Genomic DNA, 19125 nt, shown 5'->3' with positions numbered 1-19125 from the left:
CCCATCTGGTCTCCTCTGCGTCTTGAGGGATGTCTCCTTCCTTTCTTCCCTCCCAAGGCCTAGCTGTTGGCTGTCCTTTACAGCACACAAGCCCCATTGCTCCACTCTGCTACTGCCACAGCTGAATCCCAGTCTGCCCCAATTTCCTGAAGAGTCAGTGCCCCGGCTTCAGCCTCTGGACTTGCTCTGGGGATGGTCCAGATCTTCTCTTCCTTCCAAAATGTTCCACTGAACCCAAGGGCCAGGAGTTGAGACCGCCACAGCATCTTATCAAAATGTGGAAGATATGTTTCTACATTAACCACTGAAAAACAAACCAAAGACTGTGAAGGGAGCACAGCAACAGTCCTGTGATCCCTAAAGAAAATGGTATAGAAAGGTACTGTCTCTCCCTTGAAGGAGAAAAGCTCCATGTTCCCTTATCCTTGGTGCAACAGGCCCAACAGAGAGTACCTCGGACTACTGAACAAAATATACCATAATATAAGCTAGTACTCCATCAGAATTGCTGTATTTACTGTATGCACTAAATATGTGCATGTGTTTATATAAATAGTACATATATGTGTACCATACTTGCTGTATGTACTATATTTTAATTTACTATGTGGAATTAATATTTAATGAAGTATGTTGTTTCATCCTATGTCCAAACCATTCTGGTCTTTCCCTTTTATGTGTCAAATGGTGTTTATAAAGCCCTAATGAATGGTCTGTGAAGAATGTAACAAGAATTACAGCTGCTTTCAAATATAGCTGCCCTCAATAAAGTGTACCAAGTTGCACCTTTTCTCTGACTGTTGGAGCACTGCAGTGTTGCAAAGAGGAAAATGCAAGATTTATCCATGAAAATCAGATGTTATAGCAGCAGAAGAAATTATGATAATGTGCATAATTAATAAAAAGGTACCTCTCACACTTTTGTCTCAAGATATTACACGCAGGAAGACTTTATGATCCAATCATGCATAACATCTACAAATGGCACAAGCAGTGCATATGGAAAATGCTGATACTGAATTTACTGTGAGCTGGGCATGCTGAAATTAATAACTTGAGTGATTCAAGAAACTGCAGTAAATGGTTTCTACCTTTTCTTCGTAAGCAACTTTTTATAACTTTTTAAAATATTTTATTTCACTACTTTGGGCTTATTGAGAATTTTCATTAGAGGATCTCAACACTCTGAGACCTGAACATGCCTAGGTGAAGAAAATTATACTGATTTTTGATAAACTATAACTGAGACTGAGTTAATGGCCAAATCAGTGAAAAAGCAGGAATGCCACTGGGCATCTTTGCTGGGCTGAGTGGCTATTAGAATTAGATAACCACCTCCCTGGAATTATTTTAAGGGGCTTGCTGCATTAAAGACTTTCCTTTTCTGAGTTATCCCTCTCTAAAGAGCTTTCTAAAACATGGTCCAAGCCAGCTTAGGTAAAGAATGTTGGTTTTAGAAGGAAAGAACTTCAGGAACTCATATTTCGGTATCATTTCAGCCACCTCTAGAAGTACTACTAAACCACCCAAAATAGAATTCCAAAATTAGGAACTAGTGCAGCGTTCATTGAAGCCAGTGGAGATGCAGCATTTAATAAGTACCGGATCTGGCCTCTACAGAATCAAGTGCAACTTGCTACATTACAGGTATACTGCCTTGTGAGTTACCGGTTTATTTCGAATGCGAAACCAGAAGTTTTATTAAGCTTAGTCATCTATTATTACATTCATCTTGCTTATAGCGTTGGATTTTAATGGCAAGATTCTCAGGTTAAAGACTTTAAACTTAGTCCATCCTCTTTTCACCTAAATTGCTCCTTAAAATAGTAAGGTAATAGAGAAAATCAGGGATAAGGTGCTGAAGAATGCTGCGTATATCCAAGAAAATTATGTCTGCACAAAAATGAAATTTCTGTGTATTAATGTAACTGCACAGCACATCCATGGTGCTGCATTTTATGGATATATTTAAAAGCAAAATTAAAGAAAGAAAATTGTCTTTCTGCAACCAAAAGAGAAATGCAGTTTACTGTTTACAGACTATAAGACAGTTAATGATTCCAGAAACTTAACGCTTCTGCTAAACCCAGTACACCATTATGGTACATCCAGAATTCTCTGACTTCTGTATTTTTTCAGCATCAAATACCACAGGCTCTTTAAAGAGGCTTGGGGATTTAGAAGCTCATTGGCTTGGAGATCTTAATAAGCCTCCAAACCTGTATGGGTGTGTTAACCCATGATGCAGGGCCTATATGAAGTGTGCAGGACCAGATGCTGTTAACCACTGCATCCACTGGCAGGGGCAGAAGCTTAAATTTGTGAGTATTTTTACAGCAGAATGTGTATACTCCTTTGGTATAACCAGGAAATTATATTGTTTATACTTCATACAAGGGCACAAGCTTATGTTATACTTATATTGCATTCATTTGGGGGAGTGGGGAGTTGGAATTTGAAAGTTTTTCACACAGACTATTTCTTGTCTGTAACTCTGTCAGAGTGGTATCCACCTTGTTTCCACTCTACTCTGCCTTTACAAGCAAAGACAGCCACTGCTTCCTCCATTGCTGTACCTGCCAGGGAGGTGGTAGGAGAAGTATGGTAGCTCTGCATGCAAAGTTGCAACCTCTGGCAATGCTGTAAGGCTAGAACTTGAATGCTGGTTTTATGGGCCCAATCCTGAATATGAAAACAAAAGCCTGGATTTGGGCATCTAGATTATTAACAACTTTGTTCTAGGTTTTATATTCCCTATGCAGTGTGGTGGGCAGCATGGCAGCCTGAGAAATCATATTGACATCACGCAACTAAGAAAAAGGCAATGCCTAATACAAGTCTGAAATGTCACCCCTTTCCGGATCTGAAAGTTGAAGCCAAGTTCAGGTTGACAGCTCCAAGCACTGAGAACCAACACCCTATGCAGGCAAGCACTTAAAGTTGTCCTAGGCAATTATCAAACAATGTGAACTCAATTAAAACAACAACAACAACAAGAAGCAGCCAGTGAAAGTGGTTCTCCTGCCATTACCCTCCACACAGGGCTTAGAAAACTCATCCAGAAAATAGGATCCTTCAGTCCAGCTCTCACCTTTTTCTGAGGAAATGCAAAGACAGACCTTAAGCACCACCAGGCTCCTCAAGGTGCCCAGCAGCTTTCCCCCATTTGTGGACCCAGTGGGTCAGAAAAGGGCACACCGTTCCCTGGCCATGCAGTGAATGCAGAACTACAAGCTCATGGACACTCCTCAGGGCAACCAGAGCTGCCTATTCAGTTTAGAAACCTCCATGGTTATGAGGACTTGAGGAGCATGGTTTGGCATTTTGGATTTAGGACTAGAATCTGTCTAGGTACTGTCTGAGGAAAGTCCTTTGGGGTGTTTGGTGAAGTAGTCCCAGTTCAGCAGTCCTAAAGTAAGGCACTCCCTGATGCATGAAACAGGTTCAAGACATTTCAGTGGTAATTTCATTGTCTTTACAACAAATATAAAGTCTTTGGTCCTTGCCCAGCTCTCTTCTACTTTGGAACATTGTTTATAGACATTTTGTTCAACTACCCCTTCAGTAGTCACCTATTACATATTTATTAAATTTCTTTAAATAGGATGGACAGTAACATTAAATAGTTACTTGGACTTTCCTGTGTGCTACAGAACCACAACCTTATTCGATTCGCCTCTCGCCTTGATTTAGAGTCTTTCACATGTATTCGTGTGATTACATGTGTATCCTACATCAAATTTAATAAGAGAACTATGTGGTTTGGAAATGACATTGTTGACATCCCTGGAGTTCATTATCATCTTTTTTAATTTCTGAACTGTCCCCTGAAGCCTGCTGTTTCTCAAGAGACAGAAATCTTAACGTTGCTTTTAATCAGGCAATACTACTTCATTATTCCACAGAATTATAGCTGTTTTCACTAAGACAGGTTCTTTGCAGAATAGTAATATTCAGAATCCACAGTTTACTAGCTAGCTTACTAACTGTTAGACAAAAAATTTCTAAATGTGTTTCTATGGAGACCTGGTAGGAAGAAGATGCAATTTATAATCTTGGTAAATGCAGACCTTTAGTTTTCAGGTCTACATAAAAATGCCAGTTTGAATAAGGTCTTTCATTATTAAATGTTATTTTATTCTTATCTGACACCCAATTGTTCATATACAAAGGAATTTTATGTTTGAAAAATTGTAGACAACAAGATGACCCAACCAAAGAGATGTTAGGGTATGTTTTTCAAAGAAGTCAGGGACTTAGAGAGAAGTGTAGAAAGTGTCTAGGCTGCTCTGATTCTGGGAGAATAAAAACCATTGCAGTTTAAATTACATCATTCTGGTTTATTGATTTTTTTGCTATGCTGAACACCAATAATTATTTTTCATTAACTTTTCCTCTTAAGTCACCCTGAACTTATATTTCCATTTTTTTGCAGAGAGGTCTACAAATCCCTCCTATAAAAGAGATCTGGTCTCTACCCAGCACAGTTGTGCAAAGAGAATCTGGGCTATATCCGTGTGCACCACCAGTGTTTATACTCCAGACCTATTTGTTCAGAATCTTCCATCAAGTTACATCCATTCTTTAGTGTCTACTTGAGGGAAGAAAACACAGAGAGAAAAAAAAATACCAACATGTTTTCCCTAAACAAAACAATAACCTAAGGACCTTTCCCCTATCATTTGGTCCATTGCCAACCCCCTTGATTTCCTTTATCTCTTGAGCTGATCCACCCAATCTTATTTGGGACAGAGCTCAACAGGCCCACTTGACGTTTGTTTCAGTTCTACTCGAAGAGCTAACTACACCCTCGTATTGATTAAGCAAATGCTATACAAAGTATACATTTACCAGTCTACCTGTACCTACATGTGGAATGTTTTACTGGCTAGTAGGCTATAACTTTTTTTTTTTGTGGTATACCCCTGCTATAGATGTGAGATTCATAACTCAATTGTCCCTGACATGGTGCAAAAGGGGAATTCCCACTGCAAGGCTGGCTGACTGCATGTCCCAGTGTCTGACTCTCAGCCCTCAGCAGATCTCCAGCTCTGCTCTGAGTCAAACCAGCAGATGTCACATAAATGTTGCACTCTGTTTTTCATCATCAGTGAAAAGTATTCCTTCTGCTTTGTATCGGGCTAGTATGTAGTTGTTTCACTTTTGTATTCAAAACTTGTTTAGTTCTTGCTTTATTGTTTGATGTAAGTAAAACAATCTTTTTAAAAAAAAAAATCTTCTCTCACAAAGGGCATAGAAGGGAAAACATTTCCACAAAAGTAATTTTTTTTTGTTATAGAAATCAGGATTCTGTCAAATGTATACTATTACTTATAGTACTGTCTTTGCATCTAAAATCATGAAATACATTGGATAAAGAAAAGCACAGAATGAAATTAATAAACTAATTCAAAGAATGTGTTTAGTACATGGAACCTGCATGTCTATAAAAAATATTTGCATTTCAGCACTAAAGACTATTCTTTTATCAAACAATTGTATTTTGCCTTCATGACTTTCTGAAGCATATTTGATTTCCAAGTTCTCAAACTCCCAGAAGCCATCATCATTCCTTCAATATGTATATCTTCCGATGAGACCAGGTTGTGTATATGCTACTACTGCATATGCCTCACAGACCTCTTCAGTCCATACTGGAACTCAGCAATTATACTCCTTTAGGGAAGGGATTTAAACTGTGCCCTTTGAGTCAAACCAAACATTGAGAGGTTTTGCACAGTTAACTTCCATAGGCTGATGGCTGCCTTCTCAGTGGTGCTGGCTTGTCCACAGCTGTCACACGCAGAAAAAAAGGCTTTGCACTAATTTGGAATCCTGCAGGGTGGAGATATACCTGCTTGCACCCCAGAGCTGTGCCCAAGCAGCTGGCTGGAGGCTGGCCATGTGGCTTGGCGTGCCGCTGCAGGGCAGGAGCGCTGGGGAATTACAACCCATGGGATTACGTCAGCTGTACCGCTGCTGTGGGCCGCAAAATGAACTCTATAGACTATCAAGCTACAGTTCTCTTTTTGTTTTCTTTTATGCTCCTAAAATGACTTTCAGATGCGTTGGCAATCACAGCTCTTGCAGAAGGCAGTTGGGATTGCAAGTGCTCAGCTCAAAGCTGATTAAAGATCAGCTTTGTGTAAAATGTAAATATTTCATAACATAGCTTTCAGCCCATTTTGAAGCAAAAACAAATTTAAGTGCTGACTAAAAGCTTCAGTTTGGTATTTAGAAGAGAACAATTCCTATACTTTGATTAGTATTTTTTGTTTTAACATCTATTATTTTAACTATGTCTATTTCATAATCTGTATGACATAATCAATACAAGTGTAGACTTATGTGAATGTTAGGTCAGGTGGAGATCTTTTGCCACATTAGCATGAGCTCCAAGGTGGCTGTCCTTTGGTTGAGGACTGTAGTCAGCCTGACAAAGAGGCAATTCCGCTAACGTGCTCTCATTAGCTTTTCTGTGAAGCCATGCAGGAATAGAATTTCTGTCTCCTCCCGAAGGAAACAAGCTGGCCAGCATCTACCTGTGTGGCTGAAACTAGTCAATAGGTCTCCCCTTGCCCACAGGTGAGGTAGGATGGTAATCTGGAACATTGTTGCCAGATGGGGAACTTTTTCTCCCCACAGTTATTTAGCCATAGCAAAGGATTGTTGGGTCCCTCCTTGCCTGCTCTGAATAATGTGTTCCTGGGAAACCTCTCTTGTTCCAGGTATGCTAATATAACTTGGTTTTAGGCATGTGTATTTAGAAACTGGGGTGGGTATGGTGTCTTTCTTTTTGGGTATCTACTTTGCTGGACTTTGAAATTCCACTAGTCAAAGCAGTTTAACCTTAATTAGCTCATTAGCAGTTACTAATGAGCATAAGTTACTTTGACGTGCCATTTCTAGTAGTGAGGTGAGTTTTGCTCTTCTATATTTTAATATATCCCTGGAATTTCTAGAACCTAGATTTTAGTATCTAAAGAATTGGGCATTTAAATACAGCATTTACTATCAAGCATACTTTTTATTTATATGAAGTAGTGTTGCGTTAAGAGTTACTGTTGTGTAGGAGTCTGAGGAGTGGCTGGGGGCGGGGGAACCCTCCCGTTGAGTCACGAGGTTCAGACAGGACCCCCTTGCTTTCTAAACTCCTCCTCAGAGAGGAGTCTAGGTGCGGCTAAGTCCAGTCCTAGTCTCAGACTTGGTCAACGGTTATTTTCTAAGGACTGTATATGCAGCCACTCATCAGAATAAAGGCGACAGCATTAATTTAAATGCGCTGCACCCCCAGTCTAGTCATGTTGCGTGAACTATCACGGCCACATTAATAAAGAGTGCAGTTTATTAGAGCAACAGATACACAGATTCTTTGGATTACCGGTGATAAATTTACTGTCTGCAAAGCATGTGCAAATACCAAGAGTATGAGTGACGCTGCTGGCTATAAACGTGTTAAAGATGATAAAGCAACTCTAGAGAGATTTCTAAGTTTCCTGGGGAGGCACTTGGAATAACCAAGTGCTCAAATCTTACCCAAAGGTGTCCTAATAGGGGGGAAGAGAGGCTCAGCCCATCAACTGATCCCAGAGGTCAGAGTGGTACACAATAGTGTCTTCCCTAACATTCTCTTTCTCTTAAGCCATTTTATACTATCTTTTACCTTTCAGGTGGAGTTTGAGTGACTCTAGTCATACATCTTTGTTTAGGATTGGTGTAAAGTTTTCTCGCTTCGCTTTTAAAGGTACAGGCTAGGAAAAATTCAAAGCACAAGCTCAGTGAGGGGTGGTCGCACCTTGGAGGCGGGTAGCATTTGGGATGGAGGTGTGTTTTGGTATTATAATGATGTTATAATGAGCAAAGTTCATCAAAGGACAGCATTTTGTCAGAAACATGACAGACTGTTGGCCCAGGATAGCAAATGTGCAGCTTACTGGTCACACACAATACCTTTGAGTTCCCATTTAATTGCAGAGCCTGGCCGCGGCATCTCCACACCGCTCCACCCTCCGAACAGTACCTTCTTAGAGTCAGTACACCAAGCTCCCCTGGCGTCACCGACGTCTAAGGTTACAGGCCTAGGGAACTTCCATGGAATGCCCTTGCATGTCAGCCGCATTCCACCCGGGAATATTCTTCAATGCTGTACCTTACCTAAAAGTGTGAATATAAGTTTAATTTCTAAGTCACCTCCAGCTATTATCCCACAAGTAGACCACGTGTATAGTAAACTTTTCTGAAATATGTGCCTGGAAAAACTCAATGTTTCTTGTAGAATTTAAAATTAGATTCATATTTGGAGGTTTGTAATCAATTGTAATGTTAATGTAATCAATTTCTGGTATCTATTAGAAATCTCTCTCCTTCAATATTTTGTACTCTCAAAGCTAAAGCAGATTGCTCCTTATCACTTATTTCTTATATCTCTGTACAATAAGAATTATTTTCAGGAAAAAAATGTTTCTCTGGGTAGCATGTAATAAAAGGAAAACAATAAAATCAGAATTCATAAACTTCCAGAAAGCACATAATTTAATTTAATTTGAACTAATTATCACTAGAAATCAATTGTACTAGTTTTATGGCATTATCCATGGCTTTTGCTTTCTTTGTGACTGAACATGTGGCTGTGATATAAATTGTCTCTCTTTGAATTTAAAAGAACATTAAACTGTTCTGCAAAGGAGCTAGATAAAGTTAGGGAGAGGACATATTTTACTGTCTCAAATGAGTATTTCAGGTGACTTAGAACACCTTCAGCAAAACACCAAGCAAGCAGGTGGAAAAAAGTCTTAGACACTGTATTAAAAGAAAATAAACCTTCAAAGATAATATTCTATAAGGAAGATAGGTTCAAAGACAAGATTGGGAGGTCTTGAATTTAATTCTTGCTCCAAATGTGGCTGTTTGTGTAATCTTAGGTAGTTTAATTGTTCAGCTTCTGCATACATTAGAGTGATTGCACTGGTTCATCTAGCCAGTACAAGAATCTCAAAATAGGCCAGGATATAATTAACTCTTTTAGGCTACTTTAACTATCAGACACCATGAGAAGGGACCTACTATAAATGAAAATCAGGTCCCTCTGCTTTTATTTTTCCATTTCTAGATGAAATGGGATGGAAAAGGAATAGAGTTAAGGGTTTGGAAAAATAATTACTTGGATTGTCTCAGAGTAAAAATTTGTTTGACTTTCACAGTGGAGTCCTCAGAATATTACGGGTGGTACATTTCTAGTTCCTTCAGTCAATTCTGGGTTTATTTTTTCATTTTGGGTTGGGTTTTTTTTGGGGGGGAGGGAGTTGTAGGGAGTTTTAGGCCATGCAGTCAAAGATAATTATTCCTTAACACTTCTGAGATTGCTTTTGGAAAAATAAATTTGTTGCTGGTGGGGAAAATGAAACAATGGGCAACAGCAGCGTTTAGCACTTGCTTTATTTCTTTCCAGTTCAATAGTATACTTAAAATGTCAAATATTTTTGTTGTTTGTTTTTGCGTTTTTTTTTTACCTAGACCAGAAAACTCCACTGTTTTCTAGTGCTGTTCTCTTTCATTTGGCTAATAGAAATCCCCGCCTTTTTTAGATAGCTACAATTTTCTTTCCTTTTACTAAAATTCTCAGTTGCCTCAAACTCAATAATCAATGCTCTATATATAAATGCACAGGAGATTCAACAGAATACAAGAAACCATCTGTCAGTTTTCTTTGCATCTTTTGTTCCAAACCGAGGAATATCTAACTTTGGGGGAAACTGAGGTGCAATCCATTGACAAGGAAAAATCATACTGAAAGGAGGAGATGGAAGAGAAACAGGTCTCAGACAGCTTTGGCCATGGTCTTGCCTGCTTGGATATTAAAAGTACTATTGCAGTGAATATTAAAAGTGTTATGGGCTTATATTTTTTTAATATGAGTTATTTTAAAATAATACAGCTTTAAATAAAAGTGGGGGGTTTTTATTATAAAAAAAATTGTATTATTCTGGCTTTTATTGTAAATTTCAAGGAATACAATGCCAAGCATGTTCTTCAGTTAGTAGTAACTGATTCCCTGATGAGAAAAATCTTGGTGTTTAAAGCATCTACTAAACATCTTCAGCCTACACTGTATATTGCTCATATACTATTATTGTGTGTGTGTATGTGTATAATATCCAGACACAGACTATAGCATATACATTGGCATTTAAAATTTTATCAATCCACGTTTCACGTGAAATCCAAGAATAATGTTATATGCCTTATAAAGAAGAGGGAGTTGACGTAAGACTGTTGTGACTTCTTTAGCATACTGTCGTGGTTTAACCCCAGCTGGCAACTAAGCCCCACAGAGCCACTCGCTCTCTCCCCCCTGGTGGGGTGGGGGAGAGAATCAGAAGAGTAAAAGTGAGAAAACTCGTAGGTTGAGATAAAGACAGTTCAATAGGCCAAACAAAAGCCACGCACGCAAGCAAAGAAAACAAGGGGTTAATTCACTACTTCCCATGGGCAGGCAGGTGTTCAGCCATCTCCAGGAAAGCAGGGCTCCATCACACGTAATGGTTGCTTGGGAAGACAAACGCCATCACTCCAAACATCCCCCCCTTCCTTCTTCTTCCCCCAGCTTTCTATGCTGAGCACGAGGTCATATGGTATGGACTAGCCCTTTGGTCAGTTGGGGTCAGCTGTCCCAGCCGTGTCCCCTCCCAGCTTCTTGTGCACCCTCAGCCTACTCGCTGGTGGGGTGGGGTGAGAAGCAGAAAAGGCCTTGACTCTGTGTAAGCACTGCTCAGCAATAATGAAAACATCTCTCTGTTATCAACACTGTTTTCAGCACAAATCCAAAACATAGCCCCATACTAGCTACTATGAAGAAAATTAACTCTATCCCAGTCAAAACCAGCACACATACCCAACAATTGACTACACTACTTAATTTTTTTCTGAGGTATTAATGTTATATTTGATCTATTCCATACCATACCCATCCCTTTGACATAAGTAGAAATTATATCTGTAAGCTCAGTGAGAGCAAATTTAAGTCTATAGTACTTACAGTTAAAGGTATAGCTTGGCAACAGAATTTCCAACATGAAAACCAAGTATCCTTATGATACAAACCATGGGTTGTATCATTTATCCCATGCAGCTTGTTATTTTCCTGCACTACTGAGCCAAATAAATGCTTTTTGTTAGTTAGAAGATCAGTCATTGTCTTGCAATATTTAGAGGTTTGTTCTACTTTAAACTGTGTACAGAGTGGTTTATTTTTTTTCCTTTTCCAGTTGTAACTTACATACTACTTTCTAGTATTCTAAGCTAATATATTCTAAGACAATTTAGGATTTCTAGTGACTATAGAGATTATATACTCAATATACTTAATTATATGAGTATGATTTTCAGTTAAGAGTGTGATCTGTAGGCAGCTGAACCTAGAATGAAATTCTGTTGATTCAAACGGATTCTGGATCAAGACCTTAACTCTTGGATAAGAAATAAGATAAGTAAGATTGCTGGCAAAACCCCTTCATTAATTTGTCATTAATTTGTAGCTGGAGTTCATAACATCCTGGGTATGTCCACATAGACAAATTGAAAGGTCAGCATTGGAAAGAACATTTTTACCAATAGTTACTTCACTGTAAGGTCTGTGACAGAAGTTATTTCCTATTCCAAATGTCTGCAAATGCTAAGTTTTTCAGGAAAAAGGCAATAGCTAGTGAACATTGAATGTTTGCAGGGAACTACTGTGTCTGGTATCCTTTATGAAAATCAATTATGCTCAAGCAAAATCTTTCTTGTCCAAGGCAGGCTATTTATAGAGACATCTGCAAGGATTTCAGCGTATGTTTAACTGCTTACGCAGTGGCTCTCTCCAGTTAAAGTGACAGAATTACACAGTGCTGTTAAAATGAAACATGTACGTATATCTTCTGCAAAATTCAGGCAAATCTGGAGAAAAATAGACTTTATTTGTTTTTAATTGACCAAGAACCATGTGCTTTTGGATAGCTTAAGAAATCCTCTTTTTTTAGAGTTTGATGCTTAAGAAAGAAAAAAACAGATTTCCAATTGACTTGCAGGATTCCTTCTGTTCTTCTTGTGCTTCCTACCTCTCTGATTTAAAAAAAAATCAGAGGATTAAACTCGTTCTTTTCTTTCTCCTAATTTGATTGGAATTCAGGCCTTTGTTCATATACTTGCAAATTAAAGCATGGTTGTTATCACCATTAGCTAAATGCAACAACAATGTTTTAGCTCATTTTTTTAAGACCCTTTTTGATGACCTGACTCTCCAATGGGACCATTACATTATGGTTTTCCTAAAAGCCTAGCAGCAGCGTGCACAAGAGGTAAAAGGTTTGAATGCTGTAGTGAGCCTCTGGTGACCAACTCGCTGCAAGAATAGCTACTGAAACACTTGTTCTAGTTTTTACACATTCATCTCATTTCTGCAGCTTATCCCCAAATGGTCCAGCTCTCCCTGTCTCAGTCCCCTTTAACCACAAAGTTTAAATGAACACAGAAGATACACACAGAACGGAGAACACGGGTTGTGCATTCCTATTATGTTCTATTAAAAAAAAACCACATGAGAAAACTGAATAGCTGAAAAATGTATTTTCCCTAAGCGCACTTTCTCACCATGTGCAGTTGGCAGCTCTGAGATAGCGTATACCTCATATGCCACTGAATGTCTGTCTTTATAGCTGTGCAGAACAGGACAACCCAAATACGGAAGAGAGAGTTAACATAAGTAGTGTTAATATGTCAATAGTCCCTCTACAGGAAGGACCATACAATCTGCATGAAGCTCAGGAGACCCTTTGAGTTAGTGAGTAATTAAGGACAAAGTTAACGACTCTCAGGGAAATCAATGTATTTCAAATTATGACCATAAGAACCGCTACGATTCTGGATTTTAGGTGCTGAGACCAAAATGGAGGCTCTGAAAAACAGGAGGATTTTAATGTAAAGGAGACAGAACTTGGGATAAATTTGGGAAGCTCTATCATTCACACAGAAAGTGATGTGAATGAGGTTTGAAAATCTTATTGAAAGAGCACAGTAAAGAAAATTATGATGATAGAGGAGAACCCAGAACAGAGAGAGCAACAGAGCAACATCTCTTTTGACATTGTAAGCATTAAAGCAGCCAGATCTCTTTCTGAATGGGGAACAAGAGTTTGAAGGTCATAAAATGGCTGGTATTAAACCTAATGCAATTTATCACCAGGATTTCCCTTTAGTATTTTTTCATGCTTTTCCTTTCATATGGGATTAAGAATTAGGGGGAAAGGAAGACGTGTAGGGTAAGAAAGACACATACTGAACAAATACTGTTTCCTTTTTATGAGCTCTGCAGAATACTCTGAATTGCGACATATCAAACTGTCACAGAGCTAAACAATTTCCTGACACTTTTACACAGACTGCATTGTTGACTCTTGAAAAAACAATTAAAAATAAACAGCAACATGATGAGGAATGCAGAGATCACTTAGAGCAGCAAGTTCTAGGTGCTATGTGCATCGTCCTGGTCAAGCTTTATACTGTGAGGAAACTTATTCAGGCAAATCTCTACTTACCAAAATGTTGGATTTAAAATTAGACAAAATTAAACAAAAGAAAAAGAAGAGTTCTTCTGAACTGATTCTTTATTTAGATTTTTTGGTTCTTTCTACTTCTGCCAGATATATTTTCAGCTTTTTCTTAAAGAAATAGGCACTCTGAGCAAAGCCTAGAACTATATGCTTTCCTTGAAACTGGAGAGCTAAATCAAGTATTTTGGAGATTGTATGTACATACAAGCTATAAAAACAGGGAGGACATAGAAAAGCCAATTCTCTTTTCCCACCAGATTTTAGCATATAGGGAAATTTAAAAGATTCGTCACTTCTTTAGATGGTGAACTTCTTTCTCTAATAGCCTTGATGGTCAGAAATTTCATTCTGTATAGGAAATAGAGAATTGCTCACTTCTTCCCTGCCTTCTTAGGGTTACACAGAATTTCTTGAAATATAAACATTGACATTTCTAAATTCATAACTAAGGGCCTGTGATTGCCTGTAATTTCTCAGAAGGTATGTGTCCCTGGAGACCACCATCCCTTTCCTCAGAGCTAGTACATGGATGAAGGCCAGAACCAGTCTTGCCCTTTAAAATGTCCTGGAACACTTCACACTTGTAGCAATTGACATTAATCCTCTGTTTGTACAAGAAATATCACAACCATGTGGGGAATATTTACTGGCCCAAGCAGCAAAGACTTTGAAAATACCATACCCAGTATGTCTGTGACTAATGAGATTTATGTTAGTGGGAAGAACCACAGGCGTTAGATCAAGAGATATTTATGCAAACTTCATTTTACTGTATATTTGGCCTTGTTATGAAGTTATTTATAGGTACAATTTACTTAACCAGCGCTTCTGTGTCTGGCTTCTGTTTCAAAAATTCATTAAAAATTCATCATCTGGTCTGTTCAATAATACATACTTTGAAATGGAAAGCAACAAACTATAAATGATATAGGAGGGAAAGAAAACACATGCTGCTATATATCCATTTTTAATAGATGAATGTGAGTGCATGTAAAATAAACATGAACACTGGCTTGCAAGACAGTAAACAGAGTTAAAAGATGTTTCTCTTTCACAATTTCTGAATTTCACAGTTTCTAAATTCTAATGGAGGGGGTACTTTTACTACACTCAACATCAGGAATCTTAACTTCAGATCAGGCTGCCATCCTGCAAATTGTACTGCATTGCACAGATCCTTAGTTGGTGGAAAGGGCCCTGATGTCTGAGTCCAAAGAAATTACATTTAGCACCTGGGGAGAATCAGGCCCTTGGAAGTCATTGCTTCTGAACTGGTAGCTGAAGTTTTGCTGCAGGGGACTAGTCCTGCATTTCCAACCTGGCCCTAGGCAACGGCACAGAAATGGTGAATGGATTTCAATACACTATTTAGTGTAGATTTTGTGTACCCTCCCTACCTGAAAGAAAAATATGCACTGAAACCAGCACAAATACTGCTATGAGCAGCGAATGTGGTGGACTCTTGGACTTCCAGTTTTTGGTTTTGTATCTAGCAACTGTTGAGTAAGTGGAGGCTGCACTGGGGAAATGGGATTTGGAAAAAGCCTTCTTGCATAACCTTTGATTCATCCTTACAATAAAACTGTGTTCATGTCATTGTTAGTGACAGGAAGATGAGTCTAATCCTTGTGGGATTTATCTGTTGGTGAGTCTTAATCACTTCTCCCCACAGGCTGGTGAAGGGCTCATGTCAGCAGTCAGAGTGCAGACAGTGACGCTTGAACAAAAACTTCTTTAAAGCCCTTCTGGCAAGAGTCTTTATTTTGATTCCAGTTACTGTCAAAAGCACCAGTGAAAACTGAAGAAGTCCCCAGGCATTTTTTCAAGTAATCAGGTGGAGGATTTCTCCCAGAGGAAGATGAACAGAGTTAGAGACATGTATTACCCTGAAACTGCAGCACGTAACTCCAGGTCAGAGAGCCTTATAAAATGGTGAATTGGACAGAAAGGATCTTTGTGGAGGTAACCAGTATTTGTAAACTTGGAAGAAATTGGGTTATTCTACTTTATGGATCCAGGATCAAGAGAACTGCAGAGGCCATACATAAACATTTCCCAAAATGTTCAAGCTCAGCTGCAATGTAGAATTGAGAGCCACCTTTCTTGTAAACTAGTTGTCAAGGGTATGAAATAAGAAGCTTAAACTTGAGCTGGGATTTCTCTTGGTGAAATCCAAGGGTACTTGTCCACCTTGCTGTTAAATACCAATGTAAAGCTGTGAGCTCTGTGGCCTGAAGGAGCTCTAAGCTAACACATTGGTTTCCTTCTTGCTTCCAGAGTACAGGTCAAGATTTCTGCTGTTTCGAAGCCACTTTTATATTTGTTCCAAATGAAAGAACTTATCACTCTTCTCTCTTTTTGTCTCTCCTCCCAAACCTTTCTGAGGTGGGCACAGGCTCGGAGGAGCTGTGAAACCTCCCTTTGGCCAATCAGACAAATAGGTCTGACAGTTTTAGCAGCATTTCTAAGTCAGAAATTGGTAAAGGTATATGCTAGTCCACGGACAATTTTGAGGGTTTATCATGGCCTGTTGATCCAAAAGGTTGGTATTTACTGATTTAGAGAGTAGAGGTGAAAATGATCGGAAAAGTCATCCTGTCGGAGCTCAGTATAAAACTTCAATATGGCTTTTTTACAGTCCCCTTTATATGCAGGTGCATAAACAAACTAGTCTAACTCCTTTATAGAACTGGAGTAGGAAAAGTAGGGAGGTAATAGTAGAAACAAATAGTTGAAGTCTTCAGGTGATGAAGTAGGGGAAGTTATATAACTTGCATAGCTAAATATGCCTAAGTGACATAGTGCTTGGTGGAAAGTCAGTTCTGAAAGAGTTGTTTCTTCCCAGCATTATTTAGCGAGCTATTAAACTGACCTCCAGGAAAAGTTAAGAATACAGTGCTAAACAAGACTTCTTACCAGGAGTTTAAGAAACCTTTAATATTGGGCTCAGGACTGTGTTTCTTGCCATCTGTAGTATTTCTGGGGTGCTTGTTTTGTTTTCTTTCCCTTCCTGGACCTTCTCTTGACATTACTGGGGGAGTATGTGCAACAGTTTCAAAGTTCAGACAAAGAAGAGTTTGTTCCTCAAGAAAAGATTCAGCCTCTTTGTTATGGAAACAAAAATGTAGAGCAGTTTCCCCAACAGTTTGATACTTCATGCTTCTTTTTTTCCCCCCCTTATTGGGGTGGATGTTAGTAAATAGCAACAGTAATGAAAGAGTCCATCATATTCTTAATTTTGTTCCTGCATGAATTGGTCATTTTCTCAGCTAAAAAGGAAGGATATTCTATCTTCTCTGGAAACCTGACAAAGTGACAGTCTTTGTGGAGGTAATCATTATTGCCATTTTATCCTGGTTTTACCTTATTATTGCTATCTTATGTGCTCTTTTTCACTGATGGTTTTATTTTTAGTGGTTGCCCACAATGTAAGATTTGCAATTAAATAATGCTGAATGGGTCAGTGTCTTCAGAAGAAAACATAGCTGATAGCATGCTTCTTATTTGTGTGACAGGTATTTTTATTAGAATTAAATTGTAGACTCCTCCTCTCCCCCATTCCCTTTAACATGCCAGAATAATTACGGGTGAACACAAGACAAATATTTTTTTTATCTTCCCTTGTAAGCTAATAGTTCACAATGGTAAAAAGAGATGATTTGCATATTTCCCTAATGAACTACAAATGCAAAGCGAGAGAAATCACAGCAGTGCTCAGGGCTCCACATGCACATTAGGGTGGCTGGTGGACTTGCTAGGCTAAATCAGAAAGCAATGCAAAAATCAGTGTACCAATGGGAGAGGTTTCTGCCTGCAGCCCCCTGTGAGTCAAACTCCAGCTCTGTTTCTGTGAGTGATTATGTTTACATTTAAGATGCATTTATTAGAGTATAAAAATGTAAATGTCTGCAGATTGGCTGTACACAATTCATTGTAGGGGACACAAGAATCCTTTCGCTTGGCTTTGTGTGTTTAATTGGAATAATTAATGAGCCTGACAATTTAATTCTGCATAATCATATTCCCATAAGCAACTCCGCAACTCCTCATTTATCAAATTCTGCAGGAAAGCAGAAATGATATAAAAATAGGCATGAAACAAACCCTGGGCTCCACTGGGGGCTGCCTGCACCTGAACTTTCAAGAAAAAAAAAAAAAGACGTAAGTATGAAAATTATTCTTCCATCTTTAAGCTAAAGATTTTGTGCTGCATGTGTGAAAGATGGGGTAGTAGATTGGACCCTTCACATGGTTCAGATTACTGGTGAATGAAAATAATGAAGAATAACAGGAGTTAGGGGATGCAAATGGCTGATGTGGCCAGTATCAGCCCCTAAGAAAAGTGTATCTCTTTGAAGACACAATTGCTTTTCCTGCTGACTCTTTTCTAGTTGAGAGAGACCAAACATTGCCCAGACACAAAGTCTAGAGTTCTCTTTTACCACCATCCAGATGCAGTTTTCTAGAGTAACCTGAAATAATTACAATTACCACTAGATTTTTCCAAAAGTGACTTAAACACTTTGGAGGTTAATTGTTAGTGGAAAACAGTGGGACATGTAGTCTAATGGGTAATGATTAACAATCATTTATTATATCAGGTTTTAAAAGAAAGTTGCTTTATATTGTACCTGACTGTTCATAAAAACCAAGTGCTGCACTGCACTTGGTACAAGAGCTGTTTATACCACATGGCACAAACGCTGACGCTATGCATTTCCTTCCAAGGCACAATATTAAGACTCAACCCCCAAATTTATAAATTATATATAATTAATATAATTATTTTAGTTCTTACCAAAATTATCTATAGTATTTGGTTATCTCCTGAGGGACCATGTATTAAGCATGCAGAGTTTATGAAAGATATCTGATCTGCTGTTTTTTTCCATCTCCATCAGGAGATGGAAAGTCCACATATTTCTGCTCAGGTCTGGTGTCTCTGCGTGTTGTTAGCAGTGAATCTCTTGAGCAAAGTGACAGACTATTTTCTTTATGGTGTGTCAGATTTGAGGAATATGTCACCTATTTCTGGTAGCATTGTTTGTTTGGAGTGACAACCCTACAGGACCCTGGGGCAATCTATTGTGACTCAATCCTGTTTGAAAATGTTGTGGGGTTTTTTGCTTTGTGGGTTTTTTGTTTTGTTTCCAAGAGAAGCATAGTATCAGTTTCATGCTTTTAGGACATCAAATCATACAGAATGGTCTTTGTCTTGCCTTTTCTGTCTTTTTATTCTCTCTTATCCTTACTAACCAGGAGCATGAGTATTTTGTGCTCCTGGAGCACAAAACAGGGGCACAGCCCAGAGGTTGTTATTGCAGATTTCTTTTAAACAGAAAAAATAAGTGCTATTTTGTAATAAAATCATGCTAAATACAGATTAGACTCTGACTATGCATTCTTTCTATTTAAGATTTCTGTCATTTTCATTCTCTACCAGAGCATTGCCCACACATTATAGAGGGTGTGCTTATCCAAGTTTCTATGCATGTTTTGCACTGAGATTCTAGTCCCCAGATTATCCTCTCAGTGGATG

Source organism: Ciconia boyciana, chromosome 2 (assembly GCF_034638445.1).
Source record: "Ciconia boyciana chromosome 2, ASM3463844v1, whole genome shotgun sequence".
In the NCBI taxonomy this organism is placed as follows: domain Eukaryota; kingdom Metazoa; phylum Chordata; class Aves; order Ciconiiformes; family Ciconiidae; genus Ciconia; species Ciconia boyciana.
Note: the sequence above shows the minus strand (reverse complement) of the source record.